This window comes from Panthera onca, chromosome A1, assembly GCF_046562875.1.
Source record: "Panthera onca isolate mPanOnc1 chromosome A1, mPanOnc1 haplotype 2, whole genome shotgun sequence".
Classification (NCBI taxonomy): Eukaryota; Metazoa; Chordata; class Mammalia; order Carnivora; family Felidae; genus Panthera; species Panthera onca.
Window position 1 is genome coordinate 154,797,411 of NC_138339.1, and position 20,441 is coordinate 154,817,851.

The 20,441-nt window shown below is 40.0% G+C and overlaps 1 long non-coding RNA gene across 1 annotated transcript in view; it reads right to left on the reverse strand.

The window, feature by feature from the left end:
- Positions 1-17,102, reverse strand: part of LOC145715534 (uncharacterized) — a 99,709-nt gene extending 82,607 nt beyond the window's left edge. The window contains exon 1 of the long non-coding RNA XR_014137751.1: positions 17,006-17,102. This is a non-coding gene — a long non-coding RNA (uncharacterized LOC145715534). The remainder of the gene's footprint in view (positions 1-17,005) is intronic.
- Between the last annotated feature and the right edge of the window lie 3,339 nt (positions 17,103-20,441).

Genomic DNA, 20,441 nt, shown 5'->3' on the forward strand with positions numbered 1-20,441 from the left:
GAAGATAAAGTTATGGAGAAAGAGGAAGCTGAAAGAAAGAGGGATAAAAAAATCCAGGAGTATGAGGGGAAAATTAGAGAACTAAGTGATACACTAAAAAAAAATAATATACGCATAATTGGTATCCCAGAGGAGGAAGAGAGAGGGAAGGGTGCTGAAGGGGTACTTGAACAAATTATAGCTGAGAACTTCCCTGAACTGGGGAAGGAAAAAGGCATTGAAATCCAAGAGGCACAGAGGACTCCCTTCAGACGTAACTTGAATCGATCTTCTGCACGACATATCATAGTGAAACTGGCAAAATACAAGGATAAAGAGCAAATTCTGAAAGCAGCAAGGGATAAACGTGCCCTCACATATAAAGGGAGACCTATAAGACTCGTGACTGATCTCTCCTTTGAAACTTGGCAGGCCAGAAAGGCTTGGCACGATATCGACAGTGTGCTAAACAGAAAAAATATGCAGCCGAGAATCCTTTATCCAGCAAGTCTGTCATTTAGAATAGAAGGAGAGATAAAGGTCTTCCCAAACAAACAAAAACTGAAGGAATTTGTCACCACGAAACCAGCCCTACAAGAGATCCTAAGGGGGATCCTGTGAGACAAAGTACCAGAGACATCACTACAAGCATAAAACATACAGACATCACAATGACTCTAAACCCATATCTTTCTATAATAACACTGAATGTAAATGGATTAAATGCGCCAACTAAAAGACATAGGGTATCAGAATGGATAAAAAAACAAGACCCATCTATTTGCTGTCTACAAGAGACACATTTCAGATCTGAGGACACCTTTAGATTGAGAGTGAGGGGATGGAGAACTATTTATCATGCTCCTGGAAGCCAAAAGAAAGCTGGAGTAGCCATACTTATATCAGACAAACTAGACTTTAAATTAAAGGCTGTAACAAGAGATGAAGAAGGGCATTATATAATAATCACAGGGTCTATCCACCAGGAAGAGCTAACTATTATAAATGTCTATGCGCCAAATACCCGAGCCCCCAGATATATAAAACAATTACTCATAAACATAAGCAACCTTATTGATAAGAATGTGGTCATTGCAGGGGACTTTAACACCCCACTTACAGAAATGGATAGATCATCTAGACACACAGTCAATAAAGAAACAAGGGCCCTGAATGATACATTGGATCAGATGGACTTGACAGATATATTTAGAACTCTGCATCCCAAAGCAACAGAATATACTTTCTTCTCGAGTGCACATGGAACATTCTCCAAAATAGATCATATACTGGGTCACAAAACAGCCCTTCATAAGTTTACAAGAATTGAAATTATACCATGCATACTTTCAGACCACAATGCTATGAAGCTTGAAATCAACCACAGGAAAAAGTCTGGAAAACCTCCAAAAGCATGGAGGTTAAAGAACACCCTACTAACGAATGAGTGGGTCAACCAGGCAATTAGAGAAGAAATTAAAACATATATGGAAACAAACGAAAATGAAAATACAACAATCCAAACGCTTTGGGATGCAGCGAAGGCAGTCCTGAGAGGAAAATACATTGCAATCCAGGCCTATCTCAAGAAACAAGAAAAATCCCAAATACAAAATCTAACAGCACACCTAAAGGAAATAGAAGCAGAACAGCAAAGGCAGCCTAAACCCAGCAGAAGAAGAGAAATAATAAAGATCAGAGCAGAAATAAACAATATAGAATCTAAAAAAACTGTAGAGCAGATCAACGAAACCAAGAGTTGGTTTTTTGAAAAAATAAACAAAATTGACAAACCTCTAGCCAGGCTTCTCAAAAAGAAAAGGGAGATGACCCAAATAGATAAAATCATGAATGAAAATGGAATGATTACAACCAATCCCTCAGAGATACAAACAATTTTCAGGGAATACTATGAAAAATTATATGCCAGCAAATTGGACAACCTGGAAGAAATGGACAAATTTCTAAACACCCACACTCTTCCAAAACTCAATCAGGAGGAAATAGAAAGCTTGAACAGACCCATAACCAGCGAAGAAATTGAATCGGTTATCAAAAATCTCCCAACAAATAAGAGTCCAGGACCAGATGGCTTCCCAGGGGAGTTCTACCAGACATTTAAAGCAGAGATAATACCTATCCTTCTCAAGCTATTCCAAGAAATAGAAAGGGAAGGAAAACTTCCAGACTCATTCTATGAAGCCAGTATTACTTGGATTCCTAAACCAGACAGAGACCCAGTAATAAAAGAGAACTACAGGCCAATATCCCTGATGAATATGGATGCAAAAATTCTTAATAAGATACTAGCTAATCGAATTCAACAGCATATAAAAAGAATTATTCACCATGATCAAGTGGGATTCATTCCTGGGATGCAGGGCTGGTTCAACATTCGCAAATCGATCAACGTGATACATCACATTAACAAAAAAAAAGAGAAGAACCATATGATCCTGTCAATCGATGCAGAAAAGGCCTTTGACAAAATCCAGCACCCTTTCTTAATAAAAACCCTTGAGAAAGTCGGGATAGAAGGAACATACTTAAAGATCATAAAAGCCATTTATGAAAAGCCCACACCTAACATCATCCTCAACGGGGAAAAACTGAGAGCTTTTTCCCTGAGATCAGGAACACGACAGGGATGCCCACTGTCACCGCTGCTGTTTAATATAGTGCTGGAAGTTCTAGCCTCAGCAATCAGACAACAAAAGGAAATCAAAGGCATCAAAATTGGCAAAGATGAAGTCAAGCTTTCGCTTTTTGCAGATGACATGATATTATACATGGAACATCCGATAGACTCCACCAAAAGTCTGCTAGAACTGATACATGAATTCAGCAAAGTTGCAGGATACAACATCAATGTGCAGAAATCAGTTGCATTCTTATACACTAACAATGAAGCAACAGAAAGACAAATGAAGAAACTGATCCCATTCACAATTGCACCAAGAAGCATAAAATACCTAGGAATAAATCTAACCAAAGATGTAAAAGATCTGTATGCTGAAAACTATAGAAAGCTTATGCAGGTAATTGAAGAAGATATAAAGAAATGGAAAGACATTCCCTGCTCATGGATTGGAAGAATAAATATTGTCAAAATGTCAATACTACCCAAAGCTATCTACACATTCAATGCAATCCCTATCAAAATTGCACCAGCATTCTTCTCGAAACTAGAACAAGCAATCCTAAAATTCATATGGAACCACAAAAGGCCCCGAATAGCCAAAGTAATTTTGAAGAAGAAGACCAAAGCAGGAGGCATCACAATCCCAGACTTTAGCCTCTACTACAAAGCTGTCATCATCAAGACAGCATGGTATTGGCATAAAAACAGACACATAGACCAATGGAATAGAATAGAAACCCCAGAACTAGACCCACAAACGTATGGCCAACTAATCTTTGAGAAAGCAGGAAAGAACATCCAATGGAAAAAAGACAGTCTCTTTAACAAATGGTGCTGGGAGAACTGGACAGCAACATGCAGAAGGTTGAAACTAGACCACTTTCTCACACCATTCACAAAAATAAACTCAAAATGGATAAAGGACCTGAATGTGAGACAGGAAACCATCAAAACCTTAGAGGAGAAAGCAGGAAAAGACCTCTCTGACCTCAGCCGTAGCAATCTCTTACTCGGCACATCCCCAAAGGCAAGGGAATTAAAAGCAAAAGTGAATTACTGGGACCTTATGAAGATAAAAAGCTTCTGCACAGCAAAGGAAACAACCAACAAAACTAAAAGGCAACCAACGGAATGGGAAAAGATATTTGCAAATGACACATCGGACAAAGGGCTAGTATCCAAAATCTATAAAGAGCTCATCAAACTCCACACCCGAAAAACAAATAACCCAGTGAAGAAATGGGCAGAAAACATGAATAGACACTTCTCTAAAGAAGACATCCGGATGGCCAACAGGCACATGAAAAGATGTTCAACGTCGCTCCTTATCAGGGAAATACAAATCAAAACCACACTCAGATACCACCTCACGCCAGTCAGAGTGGCCAAAATGAAGAAATCAGGAGACTATAGATGCTGGAGAGGATGTGGAGAAACAGGAACCCTCTTGCACTGTTGGTGGGAATGCAAATTGGTGTAGCCGCTCTGGAAAGCAGTGTGGAGGTTCCTCAGAAAATTAAAAATAGACCTACCCTATGACCCAGCAATAGCACTGCTAGGAATTTATCCAAGGGATACAGGAGTACTGATGCATAGGGGCACCTGTACCCCAATGTTTATAGCGGCACTCTCAACAATAGCCAAATTATGGAAAGAGCCTAAATGTCCATCAACTGATGAATGGATAAAGAAATTGTGGTTTATATACACAATGGAATACTACGTGGCAATGAGAAAAAATGAAATATGGCCTTTTGTAGCAACATGGATGGAACTGGAGAGTGTGATGCTAAGTGAAATAAGCCATACAGAGAAAGACAGATACCATATGGTTTCACTCTTATGTGGATCCTGAGAAACGTAACAGAAACCCATGGGGGAGGGGAAGGAAAAAAAAAAAAAAAGAGGTTAGAGTGGGAGAGAGCCAAAGCATAAGAGACTGTTAAAAACTGAGAACAAACTGAGGGTTGATGGGGGGTGGGAGGGAGGGCAGGGTGGGAGGGAGGGCAGGGTGGGTGATGGGTATTGAGGAGGGCACCTTTTGGGATGAGCACTGGGTGTTGTATGGAAACCAATTTGACAGTAAATTTCATATATTAAAAAAAAAAAAAAGAATATAGTAGAAAAAATAAAGAAAATATTTAATAAAAATTAAAATGAATTTTTTCTCTTTCTGTATTCAAGACAAAGAAAAGAAACAAAGAAGAGAAAAAAAGAGGAAAAAAAATCTTTTGAATATTTGAAAAAGTGAATACACTGTAGTAGACTAAAATAAAACGGTGGAAGTGAAATAGAATATGAAAAATTTACATAAAAGCAAAAAATATAGTGAAAATTTAAAGAAAAATATTTATAATAGAAATTGAAATTTAAAATGAAGTGTTCTTTCTGCATTCAAGAAAAAGAAGAGAAAAGAAAGAGAAAAAAGAAAAAGAAAAAGTAAAAAAAGGAAATCATTTGAAAATTTGAAAAGGTGAATACACAGAAGTAGACTAAAATAAAATGATGGGAGAAAGATAGAATTTGAAAAATTTACACAAACATAAAAAATATAGTAAAAAATTTTAAAGAAAAATATTTTTAATAAAAATTGAATGTGAAAAAGAATTTTTTTCTTTCTGTATTCAAGAAAATGAAAAGTAGTGTAAAGGAGAAAACTGAAATAAAATTGAATAGATGGACCTGCTAAAAGATTGAAATAGCACTGAAATTACTTTGTTTTCCCCTAGAAGTCAGACTATGTAGCACTTTATAGTTCATAAACTAAGTAGGTGGTGAGACTTGTGTTCTTGAAGAGTGAGGTTGGCCAGTTGGGCAGACCTCAGTGTAAAGGCTCCATTCTCCACTAGATGGTGCTGCTAGCCTACTGGGGTGGATTGTTGCAGGGCTAGTAGGTGTATGATGAAAAGGAGTGGTGAAAATGGAGTCACCCAGCTACCCAGTCTCTAGTATCCAAACTTTGTTCTCCCCAATCAACAATCGTGCACCCATCCTCTCTCTTCAGCTTTTGTCAACTCCCTGCTTCTTCACTGTCCGTGACCAAGCCCCAAGCAGTACCTCTCTCCCAAGTTTTGTCTCAGATGCAGCTGTTTTCCCTGGCCTCTTACTTCTGAAGGACTGCAGCTTTGACCCATTCTGCCCCTCTGCGGGAGGGTCTCACTGAGCAATGGCCAAATGCCGGCTGCACCCAGGAACACTTGCGGGACCCTGCTGCTGCCAGGTCCCTGAGACTGTGGCCAGGTACCAGCCAGCCCCAGAAAAAGTTTGCGAGATAGTGTAGCAACAGCTTTTCAGGGATTATGGAAAATCACAACACACATCTGATTTTAAGCCTTCACCCTTAATGACCTTGTTCCAACACCAGCGAATGTGGCCGTTTTCTGGGGTCTACTAGGACAAGGTGGCTTCGACAGTCTCTACCAAATGTCCTTCCAGCAGTGAAGCCCCTTTTCCCTGTGTGATCTGAGAACCTCCTGAACCCCACTCTGTTCCTGTGGATTCATCCTTTCCCCCAGAGCACCACCAGGTATCAATCTGTGGAGTTGCAGACTTTGTGCTCCCCTTGTTTACAGTCTTAAAGGAATTTAAACCCTCTCCTTTCCCCCTTTTTAGTTTAGTCCCTGTGGCTGTTTCCAATTTTCCACTTTCTCTCCAGCTGCTTTAGGGGAGGGGTACTTTACCCATATTGTGCCCCCCCCAGTCTCTGTCCTCTCTCTGCCTGCAAAAACAGCTCCTTGCCCACCATTTGTTTCTCTCTCCCTTCACCTCTCCATGCCACATACCTGTTGAATTCTGTGGTTCAGGTTGTGCAGATTGTTGTGTTTATCTTCCAATCAGTTTTCTAGGTTTGTAGGATGGTTTTGTGTTGGTCTGGCTGTTTCATGGACATGGGACACACAAAAAAACTTTCCTGCTGTTCTGCCATCTTGGCTCCTCCCCATACAGCTCTAATAAAAACACTGACCTGCCACTTCATACTCTCTAAAATGTCTATAATTGAAAAGGAAGATAAAATTGTCATTGTTGTGGAGAAATTCATAACCCTATACTTGCTGGTGTGGATGTAAAATTGTGCAAAGAGGCACCTGGGTGGCTCAGCCGGTTAAGCATCCAACTTCAGCTCAGGTCATGATCTCACATCTTGTGGGTTCAAGCCCCACAACAGGCTCTGTGCTTACAGCTCAGAGCCTGGAGCCTGCTTCAGATTCTGTGTCTCCCTCTCTCTATGCCCCTTCCCTACCCATGCTCTGTCTCTCAAAAATAAATAAACATTGAAAAAAATTAAAATTGTGCAAAAGGTATGCAAACCACCCTGGTGGTTTCCTAATAAGTTAAGACTGTGTAACCCAGTATTTCACTACTTGGTATATACACAAAGAAGTGAAAGAATATTTGCTCAAAACGTGCACAGATATTTACAGAACTTTTTTCACAACAATCAAAAGGAAACAACCTAAGTCTTCATATGTAATAGATTAATACAAAGGAAAATTGCTCCACCACAAAGATTAATGAAGTACTGAGAGATGCCACAACATGGATTAACTTCAAAAATGTTAAGTGAAATAAGCCAGATAATAATTGCCATATATTATGCAATTCAATTTATATCAAATGTCCAGAAAAGGCAAATGAATAGGGAGAGAAGGCAGATTAGTGATGCCAGGGACAATATGGAGGGAGGAATAGGGAATGACTGTTTATTGGTTATGAGTCATGTTTTATGTGTCAAAAAAGCTGATGGTTGTACAACTTACTATATTGAAATGCATTGAACTGTACCTTTTTAAATGGTCACAGTGGTGTGTTTTATGTGCATTGTACCATAAAAAAAGGCCACATAATATATACTAAATATATAAAACAAAGACAGAGTTTCCAATGAGTGTATAGGGCAAATAAAAACATAACTGATGAGAGTTTAAAAGCAAATTATTTTGCATAGGAAGGTGGATCATACTATACATATATACATACATATATATACAAATATATAATATATACATGATTATCAGTTAATTGTTATTCTTTATTATAATGTTATTTTGATTTTCCCTCTGATATTTGTATCAGAAAATGTATTTCTATGTTTTTCTATAAAATTGAAAATTTATCAAAATTCCTTTATTTACATGAGTAAGTGTACATTCTTAATAATCACTCAACTCTGGCTCATATTTTTTTAAGGTGATTAATCTGGGTTGCAAATCACAGAATGGTAATATATATATATATATATTTTTTTTTTTCACTAAGGAATTGCACCCTCAAGAGGCCAAGTAATATGGTTATCCATATAGTTCACTGTGTGTTCAGATCCATAAGGCCTAAAATTCTAGTGACATAGAGAATATTATCAGTGAATAGTCACTGAAAAGTAAAATAAGTAAATGCATTCTAAAGGATGATTTGACTTCAGGAATGACGTGGTTCAGGGCTGAAACCATAAAACTCCTCATTGGTTGAGCAGACATGTTAACTTATAAGCTGATCTCCAGTAACCACACACACTAATGGTTTAAATATTTGAAAAAGGTTAAAAATAACTTAGTGAAGTAAATCAACTATAATAAAGTAGAGCAGCAGCCTATTAGGTTAACAAGGAATTAAACCTGCATTTAAATGGAGAGATAAACTCATACAAATATAGAAAATGTCTAAAGAGATATTAGCACAGCTAGAGCAGCACCGATATAGTTCTAAAATGAATTCTGTCTCTATGAAATTGAAGAAGATATTTAAGATAATTATTGGTTTTAATTTGTTAATGGTCAGAACTGGCAGAAAGAGTTGTTCCCACACTTTCAACAAGAATAAATCTTTAAAAACTGCAAATTAATAACTTTTCCTGAATACATAAGATAACTGAGGTCTCAGGGCAGGCAACTAACATTGCATTTGAGGAAATAAGAGACTGCATGTTATACAGGACCCAAAATTTGCACCCAGAAGGTCATATAAACTACTAAAATTGAATTGAAAGTTTTTAATGAGCCCCTGGAGGGGGCATGTGTAACAACATGCAACCTTAAAATCTACAAACATGGGGTTTGCACCACCTGAATCTCTGGAAAGAGTTATCTCTCATAAGGGAACCAAAGCCTTAATTTATATAGGCACTCTTGCAAGTCCTTTTCAGCTTGGTAAGAGAGAGGCAGATAAATAGAGCACCTCTACCTCTGGGGAAAGGGCAGGAAGGGTCTGTCCTTGAACAAGCATTCTGTCTGGAGTGAATGTCCCAACACCCTAGTAAACAGTTTTGACCAAGATTGATATTTAGTGAGAACATTAAAAAAGAAAAAAAAAAAAAAACATTAGCACTACATGAGCAAGCATGGAGTACAATTACAATAGAATATAGTGAGTCCATTGCACTCAGCAGACTATATCTTGTAAGAAGAACAAATAGAAATCACAGAAGTTCAAGACATAAAGGCAAGGTTACCTGAAAAGAATTTGAATGATCTAATGCTCACAGGGTAATAATTGCAATAACAAATATTAATCCTAGCATAACTCTCATCTAGACTAGTACAAATCTCCACCCCAGGCTTATACAATAGGGGAATCTGAGTTCACAAATACACTTAATAAGTATTTACCTTAAATCCACTACTCCATACTGTATGTCCTGCTTTCAACAACAAAAATTATAAGATAAGCCATCCAATTATTTTTATATTCCACCATTTATTTGGTTGTTCGATTTCTGTTACATATCAGTATGTAATAAAGGTCTGTTGGCCAAATTCTATGTTTTAAAAAATGGTAGTTGGCACTATAAAAAGAATTTCATTGAATTATTTTATTCACTTATGAATACTGTGACCTTTATAAAATTAAGTATTAATATTTTTGAATACTGAATGTCTCCTTTTATTAAGATGTATGAATTCTTTCATCACGTGTTTTACATACTAGTGGCTAAGGCTTAAATTTTTTAGTAAATTTATTTCTAAATATAATTGATTTTATTTTAAGTAAAATTGTTTCTTAATATAATTTTGAGATTGCTCATTGTTATTGTATAATAATTATTCTTATTTTGTATGTTATTTCTCTGTATTGCCAACTTGTACAAGTAAGTAATTAGTTTTAGGGTTTTTTACTCATTTCCCTAGAAAATTGTATGTACAGGATAGTGTCATCTACATAGGCTTCCACCAGGTTGGCCATTTGTTTCTTCTCGTTAGATGATACTCTATTCAGTATAATGCTGACTAGTGGTGGTAAAATTGGGCATTCTTCTCGTCATCCCAAACTGTGGTGTAACATACCTGCACTTATTACTTTTAATTGTTTTCTTTATGTTTTTGTTTTTTTGTGGAGTCTTTAGGGTTTTTACCCTATAGGGAAAAAAAAAAACACTAAAGGCTTTAGGGTTTTTACTATGTAGTATCATGGGCATCTGCAAAGAGTGAGAGTTTAACTACTTCCTTTCCAACAGTCAGGGTAGGGGTAGAGAGAGAATCTCAAGCAGGCTCCGTGCTGTCATAGAGCCCAACGTGGGTCTTGGACACAGGAACAGTGAGACCTAAGCCAAAATCAAGATTTGGATATTTAACTGACTGTGCCATCCAGACCCTCTCCAAGCTTTTATTTAAATTTAAGTTATTAACATACAGTGTAATATTAGTTTCAGGTATAGAATTTAGTGATTCATCCCTTACATAGAACAACTGAAGACCCAATCATTTCTTTTTAAGTTTAGTCATTATTTTGAGACAGACAGAGACAGTATGGGCAGGGGAGGGGCAGAGAGAGAGGGAGAGAGGGAATCCAATTTGATAGTAACTTATATTAAAAAAACAATAGGTAAATTGTTGAAAGAGCCCACATATTCATTGACTGATGAATGGATAAACGTGTGGCATACAAATACAATGGAATAATACGTGGTGATCAAAAAGTGAAATCTTGCCATTTGGAACAATGTGGATGTAACTAGAGTGTATTATATTAAGTGAAATAAGTCAGAGACAGACAAATATATGATTTCTCTCATAAGTGGAATTTAAGAAACAAAATTTATTAATATAGGGGAAACGAAAAAAATTAAAATGGAGAGGGGGCAAACAAGTAAAGACTCAAATAGAGTGAATAAACTGAGAGTTGCTGGAGGATAGAAAGGAGGGTGGATAGGCTAAATGGTGATGCACATTAAGGAGGTCGCTTGTTGGGATGAGCACTGGTTGTTATATGTAAGAGATGAATCACTGTGTTCTACTCCTGAAACCAATAATACATTGGATATTACCTACCTTGAATTTAACTAAATATTTTCAAATAAATTAAATAAATAAATAAATAAAACAAATAAACAAACATAAATAAATACATGGAAAAATAAAAATAAAATGGCTAGCCCTTTGTTATGACAAATTCTTTTTATATTTATTGAAATAATTATTTTTTTTTTATTTTTTAATATATGAAATTTACTGTCAAATTGGTTTCCATACAACACCCAGTGCTCATCCCAAAAGGTGCCCTCCTCAATACCCATCACCCACCCTGCCCTCCCTCCCACCCTGCCCTCCCTCCCACCCCCCATCAACCCTCAGTTTGTTCTCAGTTTTTAACAGTCTCTAATGCTTTGGCTCTCTCCCACTCTAACCTCTTTTTTTTTTTTTTTTCCTTCCCCTCCCCCATGGGTTTCTGTTATGTTTCTCAGGATCCACTTGCTACAAAAGGCCATATTTCATTTTTTCTCATTGCCACGTAGTATTCCATTGTGTATATAAACCACAATTTCTTTATCCATTCATCAGTTGATGGACATTTAGGCTCTTTCCATAATTTGGCTATTGTTGAGAGTGCCGCTATAAACATTGGGGTACAGGTGCCCCTATGCATCAGTACTCCTGTATCCCTTGGATAAATTCCTAGCAGTGCTATTGCTGGGTCATAGGGTAGGTCTATTTTTAATTTTCTGAGGAACCTCCACACTGCTTTCCAGAGCGGCTGCACCAATTTGCATTCCCACCAACAGTGCAAGAGGGTTCCTGTTTCTCCACATCCTCTCCATGGTTTCACTCTTATGAAATAATTATTTTTAATTTTATAATCTACCAATATGATGCATTACATTAATTGATATTTGGACATTAAACCAAATTTTCATTTGAAAGATAATCCTGCTTGTTCATAATGTGTATTTTTATACAATGGTACATTCAATTTGCAAAATTGTTTGGAAAATGTGTGTGCCTATACACATGAGATATATGGTGTGTAGGTTAATTGTGGTGGTGTTGCTGTTTCTGTTATCTGGATAATAACTCGTCTCATAAAATAAATTGATAAATGAATTGGTAAACTTCCCAATTCTTCCCCACTTTTGGTCGTGTTTCTGAAAGACTGGTAATTATTTTTTATTAAATGTTTGGTAACTACCAGTGAACCCATAGGGGGTTGGGCTTTTCTTTGTGGGGAAATATTTAAACTCCTTTCTTTCTATAGGTATTCATATATTCTATCCCTCCTTCTGCTTAATTAATTTGTTTCAATCTAGGAATTTAATTCTAATTGGTAATTTTCTATGTTTCTAACTTTCCATGTCAGTTGATATGGAAAAATGAGGAATAAAAATGTAGTAGAATGAGACTTTGGGGGCAATTTATGGGCACCGTGGTCATGGGTTCTATTGTAGGAAGAATATACCTATCACTGCTGTAATTACTGATCATATTTCTTGTTTGGGCAAACAAAGTGCAGAACCTAAACAAATGGGGAAATGTTCTATGAGATAGGCACTACTGCAGATAGTTTTAAAGCAATAAACTCTGCCCAGTAGAGTCGAGGGCAGATTTAGGGACCCTGAAGGATGTATAGAAGTCTGGCAGTGGCAATGGTGAGAAAAGATGTCCTAGGCAACAAGAATAGCGAGAACAATGGCAGACTAAGGGCAAGATGAGTGTGAAGACTGAAGGAAGGATCTATGTTGGAGGAGGACAGGAAAAACCACAGTCTTGGGGCAGGGGTGGTGGTGAATTAGGTTGGGTCTTAAATATGGGAAATACAACTATTAAAGATGTCAGGGAAGAGAAGTGGGGCCTTGAGCATATTTGGGATTTAGAACACTACTTCTGTACATCCTGGCCCAGGGAGAATGTAGAGGCAAGAGACGCAGGACAAGGGTATTATAAGACTCTAGAAACATCAAAAGACAGCCCAAGACCATCAGAACATCTTCCCAGCTTTACATGAGGAATATTTGGATAAGAGACATTAAAGATTATGGAATTACTTACATTGTGTCTTGTTAAGGCTCATGAATATTCAAATGAGTCACATACACTGTTCATGTAGTATCTATAAAGAAAGAGTCTAGTGCTGGCTAGAGTCCAGAGCTAGCTTCTGCATGGCCCCCATCAGTTTATGCCCAGCAGGAACAGACTTCCTTGAGCTCAGCTCAGGTGCCATAGCTCTAGGCTCTTCCCCTGCACCTCAGTTGGAGCCACAGGTGGGCCCCATGTCACTGGAATCTGCACCTCACCTGAGCTTCCACCCCATATCCCTGGAGCTAAGAGGGATCATTTCCCAGGAGGGGCTGAGCCTGGAAACTTAACCTCCAACTCCCTTTTAAGCCTCAGTGCCAATTCATCATGGAATCTCAGCTCTGCATCTTGAGAGTGGCCACTTCATTCCCATGCACACCCTACAATCTCTAAAGCACATCTCTTCCCACCTCTCTCACATTCTGCCCTTCCATCCCTGCATCAAAAGCACAAAATCTGAATCTCACATATGTCCCCCAATTCCTGCAGTGCTTCCTTCTGTTCTGAAGTTAGAAAAGAGCCCACCATCATGGCCCCTCACATTCTTCTCTGCTTACTGCACCTCCTCAAGCAGAGACAGGGAGTGGTTCAATGCCTCTGGCTTCCCTCCTGTCTGGTTCCCTGGTTTGTCACATTTGCTCTTCAAAGGACTGCATCAGACCAGAACCTGAAGTGGAGAAACACCTGCTGTGGCGGCCAAGTGTGGAGACTTCACCCTGGGGACCAAACTCAAGTTTATCAACAATCTGGTTGGGAGCCCTCAGGCCAGGAATGATTTATGAGAAATACCTGTGTGAGGACATACTGCTTCTCTTTTCCCTTCTATCAGAAAAGATCTGACTTCAGCACTGTCATTGGGTTCTAGAAGTCAATATGTGGGTCAGTGTTGATGAGGGCAGGTATACTGTGCTCAGTGTCAGCTTCCTATAGTTCACTGACACTTTCTCAGATCCATGGAGACCTCTGCCCTCACATCAGGACAATGTGAGGAGTTATAAGATGCAATAGTGACTGCAAGCCAGGCTGCACATGAGTATCACCAGGGATTGTTTCTCTTAATAATTCTGAAATGATCATTTTATTTATTTAACACTCATGTAAATTGTAAACTCATGCCATGCTCCCACTCCTGGAAATGAATACACTTTTTCCAGCCCCCCTTTTATTCCATCTCATGTGAGTTAGTGGTGGACTTCGCCCCGTGTAAATTGCCTTGCAAGCCAAAGCTTCCAGGAAGTCCTTTGTGAGCACAAGAATCTCTCCACCTCATGCAGCTGATCCTCCATCTCACCCAACTGCTGGGCCTGTTCTTCTAAGGCCTCCACCTTTCCCTCCACTTGGGAGAACCTTCCCCTTATCTGGAAGATCTCGGATGGTAACTCCTCTGGGCTCAGGGCCTGGGTATCCTCTGCAATTTCCTCCAAGCCCCTCTCCTCATGTCCTGTCTTGAAATTTAATACAAAGTCTTCAAATACAAAGTCTTCAATTTAATACAAAGTCTCATTGTTAGGGCCTGATATTATTTTCTTATGAGGAGGAGAACTCCCCCAAGCAGGAAGGTTGTACAGGTGACAGACGTCAAGGACCTCAGGCTGAAGTCAGTCCCAGATGAGAAGGGACTCAACTTTTCTGTGCTTTGATGGTATGCAGGGATTGTGGTCAAGGGTCTCCTGGTAGGCACAGTGTCCAGGGGACTCAGTGGCACAGTGTCAAGATGGAATAGAGGGCTTGAGGTCACAAGGTTCCCAATAGGCCTGATGTTCTGGGAATTTGATTGCCCACTTCTCTGCTGGGTTGGAGAGCTCCCAATCAGAGAAGTCTGGGTCACTTCACTGTCCTAGTGATGTTTTTGCCCAGTGCTAAGCTGAGATAGAAAGTTCATGGTTTAAAGGCTCTCATTTAGCCATGGGTCCAGGGGACATGTGGGTACAGTGCTGAGCTGGTTTAGAGGTCTCATATCCTGAGGCCAACTAGGAAGCCTAGTGATCAATTTCCCTTGACTTTGCTTGATTAGAAGGCTCCAGGTAAAAGTGTACATAGTGAGCCTGTTGCTGAGGTGACTTCTTGGCCTAATGCTGATCTGGTTTGGAGCCCTCCAGGTCCAAGGGCATGTGGTGAGTCCACTGTCTAGGTGACATCTTGGCTTAGTGAAGAGCTGGGTTGGAAGACTCATAGTCTGAAGGGTCCTGGCAAGCCCAGTGCTCTGGAGACTTGATTTCTCTATTCTTTGATGGCTTGGAAGGCTCCAGATTCAAGGGCACATAGTGAGTCTGCTGTCCACATGACTCCTTGACTTAAGGCAGAGCTGGATTGGATGGTTTCTGGTATGTATGCTCCTGGAAAGCATAGTGTTCTGGAGACTTGATTGCCGTTGCTCTGCTGGGTAGGTGGTCTCCAGGACCAAGGGCACATATTGAGCCCACTCTCCAGGTGACTCCTAGGCCAAGTGTAGAGCTGTATTGGAGGGCTCATGGCCTGAAGGCTTTTGGCAAGACCAGTGTTCTGGAGACTTTATTGCCCTGTGTTCTTATCTACTGTAGGGCTCAAGATCCAAGGACACATGGTGCGCCAACTGTCCAGGTGACTCCCTGGACTAGTGCCGAGCTTGTTTTGGAGTCGTCCAGGTCCAAGGGCAAGTGCTGAGCCCACGTGGTCTGGTACAGAGCTGGTTTGGATGGCTTCTGTCTGAAGGCTCTGGGCAAACCTGAGGTTCTGAAGACTTGATTGCCTTTCAATCTTCTTTGCTGGAGGTCTCCAGGTCAAAGGGCACATGGTGAACTCATGGTCCAGGTGACTCCTTGGCCTAGTGCTGAGCTTGGTGGGAGGAATCATGGTCTTATGGTTCTTGGCAAGCCCAACGTTCTGGAGATTTGATTGCCCTCTGCTCTGCTCTGTTATAGGGATCCAGATCCAAAAACACACGGTGAACCAAATGTCCAGGACACTCCTTACCCTAATGCTGAGCTGGTTTAGAGCCCTCCAGGTACAAGGGCAAGTGGTAAGCCCACTTTATAGATCACTACTTGGCCTAGTGCAGAGCTGGATTAAATGGATCATGGTCTGAAGGCTCCTGGCAAGCTTGGTGTTCTGGAGACTTGACTGTCCTATGCCCTGCTCTGTTGGAGGGCTCCAGGTCAAAGGGTACTTGGTGAGCCTATTGTCCAGGTGACCCCTTGGCCTAGTGCAGAGCTGGGTTGGAGGAATCATGGTCTGATGTCTCTTGACAGGCTCTCTATTCTGGAGACTAGATTTCCCTGTGCTCTGCTCAACTAGAATGCTTGTGCTCTGAAAGCTCCTGTCAAGGCCAGTGTCTTGGGCAATCAATTGCCCTCTCTCCTGGATTACAGGCTCTTGGTTGGAGCGCCTCTGGTCATCTTGGTGTCCAAATGACTCTTTTGTCCAAAATTGAGGTAGGATGCAGTATTCATGGTAGGGAGGCTCCTGGCATGCCTGATGTTCTTAGGACTCAATGGTACTATGCAATAGTGGGTTGGAAGGCTTGTGGTCTGTGGGTGCCTGGTCAGCCTAGTGCCTTGGGGTTTTTTTGTCAACTACTGAGCTGGATCAGATAGCTCATAGCCTGAGGGCCTGTTTTCCAAGCACTCCCACTGTGTCCAGTGCTGTCTCAGTCCTTCTCCCAGTAGTTAACTGTTTCAAAAAATTCCCTCTCTGCCAGGTGTCTGTGGGCATTGTCCACATTGTGAACATCTTGGTCAGCCTGATGTTCAGAGCACTTATATCACCTGTGCTGAGCTGGGTTGGAGAACCTCAGGGGTGAAAGTTGTGCAGGGTTCCCTCAGGACGTGGCCTCAGCTTTCCTGTGCTGAGCGTCACTGTGACCACAGTGTTTTTTGGAGGAGCTCTATCCAGATGGCTTAGAATCCACTTTACTGTGATTCCAAGTTCCCCACTCCCACCTGCCAAATGGGATCACATACCTGAGTGGTACAGTCAACTTCACAATAGAAAGTGGGTCCAGGAGTAGCCAGATGCAGGTATTCAGATTCTCAGGAACAGAGGGCCACAAAGTTAGGTGCAAACATGAAGCTGGGGCACAGAATGTCAGCAAGTGGCCCTGGGAAGGAGGAGTGGGAAGGGGACTTACCATCAGCAGGGGCATGGAACAGGGCAGAGATTGTGAGGAATATCAGGAAGAGCTGTGGTGGAATTGCTATCTCTTTCTTCAGGATGGCCTGAGCTGTTGCCTGGATTTTTAAACAAACCTGATTCATCACATTGCTTTCTTGTGATGTCAACATTGTATGTGGCCAATCATCAGTGCTCTCTTAGATTGGCCTTGTTCAGGTGGCCAATAACTGGGCAGCTCAGCTGGCCAATCACAGATGGCTTTCACAGTGGCTCTCCTGACATCATTGTCTGGACACCATGCTTATTTGTGTTTTTTTTTTATTTATTTATTTTTGTTTCTTTTAACAATGAGTAAATTTTTATTACATGAACTTCATCTCAATAAACAAAACCTAAAACAACACACAGGCACTAGACTGGATAGGGCTCTGGGCTGCAGTTTTTCTGACTCATAAACTAGGTTAATCTTTAAGGTGTCCTACTACTAAGATTCTTTTTTGTACAAGTTATTTATTTATTTATTTATTTATTTATTTATTTATTTATTTTTCAAGATTCTTAATTTTTATTTTTATCTTTTTATTTTTAAATATAATTTATTGTCAAATTGGTTTCCATACAAGACCCCGTGCTCATCCCATGTGCCCTCCACAATGCCCATCACCCATTTTCCCCTCTTCCCCACCCCTCATCAACACACAGTTTGTTCTCAGTATGCAAGAGTCCCATATGGTTTGCCTCCCTCCCACTCTGTACTTTTTTTTCCCCTTCCACTCCCCCATGGTCTTCTGTTAAGTTTCTCAACATCCTCATATGAGTGAAACATATGTTATCTGTCTTTTTCTGCCTTATTTCATTTAGCATATAGCCTCCAGTCAGATCCACATTGCTGCAAGTGGCCATATTTCATTCTTTCTCAATGCCAAGTACTATTACATTGTATGTATAAACCACATCTTCTTTATCCATTCATCAGTTAGGGTGGACATTTGGGCTCTTTCCATAATTTGGCTATTGTTGAAAGTTCTGCTATAAACATTGGGTACATGTGCCTATGTGCATAAGCACTCCTGTATCCTTTGGGTAAATTCCTAGCAGTGCTATTGCTGGGTCATAGGGTAGTTCTATTTTCAGTTTTTTGAGGAACCTCCACACTGTTTTCCAGAGAGGCTGCACCAGTTTGCATTCCCACCAACAGTGCCATGAGGGTTCCTGTTTCTCCACATCCTCTCCAGCATCTATAGTCTCCTGATTTGTTCATTTTAGCCACTCTGGCCAGCGTGAGGTGGTATCTCAGTGTGGTTTTGATTTGTATTTTCCTCATAATGAGTGATGTTGAACATCCTTTCATGTGTCTGTTGGCCATCTGGATGTCTTCTTTTTTTTTTTTTTTAATATTTTTTTTCAACGTTTTTTATTTATTTTTGGGACAGAGAGAGACAGAGCATGAACGGGGGAGGGGCAGAGAGAGAGGGAGACACAGAATCGGAAACAGGCTCCAGGCTCCGAGCCATCGGCCCAGAGCCTGACGCGGGGCTCGAACTCACGGACCGCGAGATCGTGACCTGGCTGAAGTCGGAGGCTTAACCGACTGCGCCACCCAGGCGCCCCTGGATGTCTTCTTTAGAAAAGTGCCTATTCATGTCTTCTGCCCATTTCATCGTTGGAATTTTTGTTTTTCATGTGTGGAGTTTGGCAAGTTCTTTAGAGATTTTAGATATTTGCCCTTTATCCAATATGTCATTTGTAAATATCTTTTCCCATTCTGCTGGTTGCCTTTTTGTTTCCTTTTCAATGCAGAAACTTTTTATCTTGATGAGGTCCCAATAGTTCACTTTTGATTTTAATTCCCTTGTCTCTGGAGATGTGTTGAATAAAAGATTGCTGCAGCTGAGGTCAAAGAGATTTTTTTTCCTGCATTCCCCTCTCAGGTATTGATGTTTCCTGTCTCACATTCAGGTCCTTTATGCATTTTGAGTTTACTTTCGTATATGGTGTAAGAAAGTTGTCTAGTTCCATTCTTCTGCATGTTGCTGTCCAGTTCTCCCAGCACCATTTGCTAAAGAGACTTTTTTCCACTGGATACTCTTTACTGCTTTGTCAAATATAAGTTGCCCATACATTTGTTGGTCCAATTCTGGAGTCTCTATTCTATTCCTTTGGTCTATGTGTCTGTTTTTGTGTCAATATCATACAGACTTAAAGATTACAGCTTTGTAGTAGAGACTAAAGTCTGGGATTGTGATGCCTCCTGCTTTGGTTTTCTTCTTCAATATTACTTTGGCTATTGGGGCTCTTTTCTAGTTCCATACAAATTTTAGGATTGTTTGTTCTAGCTTATAGAAGAATGCTGGTGCAATTTTGATGGGATTGCCCTGAATGTGTAAACTGCTTTGGGTAGTATTGACATTTTAACAATATTTATTCTTCCAATCCATGAGCATGGAATGTTTTTCCATTTCATTGTATCTTCTTTTATTTCCTTCATAGGCTTTCTATAGTTTTCAGCATACAGATCTTTTACCTCTTTGGTTAGGTTTATTCCTAGGTATTTATGGTTCTTGGTGCAATTGTGAATGGGATCAGTTTCTTTATTTCTCTTTCTGTTGCTTCATTATTGGTGTATAAAAATGCAACTCATTTCTGTACATTGATGTTGTACCCTGCAACTTTGCTGAATTCATGTATCAGTTCCACAGACTTTTGGTGGAGTCTGTAGGGTTTTCCAGGTAGAGTATCATGTCATCTGCGAAAAGTGTAAGTTTGACTTTGTCAATATGGCAAGCACTGCTATATTAAAGGGGGGTCATACAGTGTCCAGGGTCTTGTCCTTCAGGAGGTGTTTTTTGTTACTTGCTCTCTGTTGTTGTGACATTGGTTATTTTATTTCTCTACTCGTAGTGATGTTTTGGACCCTCCAAGAGGTGTGCTTGGAGTAGCCTTGGAAAGGCAAACAAATAGGAAACAAAGACACACAAACACACAGACAAATAAAACAAACAAACTGACAAAAATAAATAAAGCGCACACACACACACACACACACACACTCCAAAATCAAAAAAAAACAGAAACTCCAGCTGCAAGTATAGAATAGGGTGGAGGTGGTGCTGATGGAAGAGCACATACAAAGAGAGAAATGACAGGGGCGGGAAAAGAGAAAATGAACATTGACCCAGCAGAGAGACTAAATGGCTTATTCTAGAGAGAGAGAGAAAGGAAAATAAGGAAGGATACAGGGGGAAAATTAATGTAAATAATTTTAGCCAGACAGAGAAAATATACGGCTTGATTATTCCAGAGAGAGAGAAAGGAAAGTAGAGAAGGACATGTAGAACATGTATCAAATTAAATATGTCTGCTTAAACCAACAACCAGAGTAACCAGCCTAGAGGAGGGAAGAGATAAGAAGGGAGAATATATCCAAATAACAAGAATTGTCCTGGAGTTAA